Raw genomic sequence first — 2,156 nt, 5'->3', positions numbered from 1 at the left:
ATATTCAGCTTACAACATTTTTATAAAAAACTAAAGAGAACATGTGAATTCTGTGTTAGTATTGTGAAATCAGAGGTCAGTCTCCTTCATTCTGTGAAGATATTAAGGACAAAAATCTACAAAAACAGAGACTGGGTGAATCCAAGCTACTTTACAATGATGTAATGAATACAACCAACTTTGGTGATCCCATTCTCCATGCTACAGCTATTTGACCACTTTTCTGTTTTGGTTTAGATCACACTCACCTGCAGGAACTGGCTCTCTGTGGTCAGCACATGAAGTTTGATGAAGATCGTTGTGAGTGTGTCTGTAAAACGCCATGTCCCAGAGACCTCATCCAGCACCCAGAAAACTGCAGCTGCATTGAGTGCAGAGAGAGTCTGGAGAGCTGCTGCCAGAAGCACAAGATATTTCACCCAGACACCTGCAGGTGAGTGGCTTTTCACTTTTGCCTATATTTGACCCATTGACATTTAAAGTAAATACTAGTTAGATTTGGTGCAATTCCTTATTAAGCCAGTTTTATTCTTCATTGCCAAGCCCCCTTTTTGATAATAAAACAAAGATTTGGCAACTGAGTAAGTATATAGAGTGATGATTAATTGTGAAATCAAGAAAATTCTGTCTGCTGTAGCTGGCTTATGGATCTTCAGCAAAAACTAAAGTTGAAGATATATACACAATTATTTCAGATCAGCTGACTCTTTAGCTCAGTCTCTCTCTTAATATAGATTGACATATGTTTATTTTTTCCTTTGAGGAAGGGGATGCCATTGGATTTATATAACAAGAAATTTACTGATGAATAGAATGCTTACAAGTTAGCAGTTGTGCTTTAATAACCATGTGGGATAACCAGCCAGGATTTTATATTGACATCCTAAATATGAATCTGGAAAATTTACTCTGAAAATGTAATCAAAGCAGAACAGAGTTTTTCCTTAGAATTTAGTCCTTGATTCTGAATTCTCATGTTTATCTTCTTTTGCAACAGCTGTGAGGACAGATGCCCCTTTCGCCCCAGAACCTGTGCAAATGGAAAACCGGCATGTCCAAAGCATTGCCGCTTTCCAAAGGAGAAAAGGGCCACCCATGGGCTCCAGGATCGAGAAAATCCTTGAGTTAGCCTTGATCCCCAGTTCCCCATCCATGTCATTTAAACAGCATGCTGCTTTGCCAAGTTGCTGTCACTATTCCAGGTGTTAGGGAAAAAAAATCTGTTTTACATAGTACCATGGTGAATCCCGACCGACCTTCCATTAAACAACAGCTGAGGATTCCCTGGCTCACTGCCAAATGTCTTCTAACAGAAGATGCTCTGCACACCAGGGAATGGAGAGGAAGAAATCTCCCTTACCCTCCCCCTTTTTTTCGTGAGTGAAAAAGTTTTGATCATCATGGAGTGACAGGTACCATGTGATTAATTACTCAGAGCAGATGAGGCAATTTGCATAGTCTTTGAGTCCTTTGCTAATTGCAACTCTCTTGTGAACTATTTAGATTCTTTCTTATGCAGATCTTGATGTATATGATCAGCACTGATTATCTGATTACTGTCCAGCTTGTAGTTTTGAGTTTACCAAACTACTGTCTGTTGTTTTATATTTAAATGTATTTAAAGAAAATAAACACATTTATTCAAGCCAGAGAATTTTGTGTGTTAATTAATATGCTGTAAATTTACTGCTGTAAATTTTATGCTAAAGAAAAAATATTTTAAAGAGAGAAAGGAATTCAGTAGTGGGAGATGTGGGAGAGACATGAACACACTAAAACTAGATTCCAGTTTTGGGAAACCAAAGGACTAGCTCTCAGAAGGTTTAAGATTTTAAACGAGGTTGAATAAATGTGACTCAAAAATCAGCTGAACTTCAGCCTTTCCTTTGAGATTCAGATTACCTTGACTTGACCTCTAGTTGAACTTGACTTGAAGGAGGAGAGCCCACTGATGTCCCTGACATCTCTGGGGGTGTATGTTTCTTCCAGCCACCTCCAGCTCCACGCTTCCGCATTTACTCAACTCTCGGTCTTATTCATATTTCAATTCTCATAGCCATATGATTCTTCTCTGTCCCACAGCTACCCAGGAAGGAAGCACAAGCCTTTTTCCTTTGCTTTTTTTACCCAAATACTCCCACAAATAACTTGTTGAC

At 38.8% G+C, this 2,156-nt stretch overlaps 1 long non-coding RNA gene across 1 annotated transcript; it reads left to right on the top strand.

The window, feature by feature from the left end:
- Positions 1-235: 235 nt before the first annotated feature.
- Positions 236-1,651, top strand: LOC104987696. The gene is made up of 2 exons (XR_825156.1): positions 236-433; positions 998-1,651. It is a non-coding gene; the product is annotated as an uncharacterized LOC104987696 (long non-coding RNA).
- The last annotated feature ends 505 nt before the right edge of the window (positions 1,652-2,156 follow it).

Source organism: Bison bison, unplaced genomic scaffold, assembly GCF_000754665.1.
Source record: "Bison bison bison isolate TAMUID 2011002044 unplaced genomic scaffold, Bison_UMD1.0 scf7180017846157, whole genome shotgun sequence".
Classification (NCBI taxonomy): domain Eukaryota; kingdom Metazoa; phylum Chordata; class Mammalia; order Artiodactyla; family Bovidae; genus Bison; species Bison bison.
The sequence above is the reverse complement of the archived record's forward strand: the minus strand, read 5'-3'. Positions and strand labels throughout refer to the sequence as shown.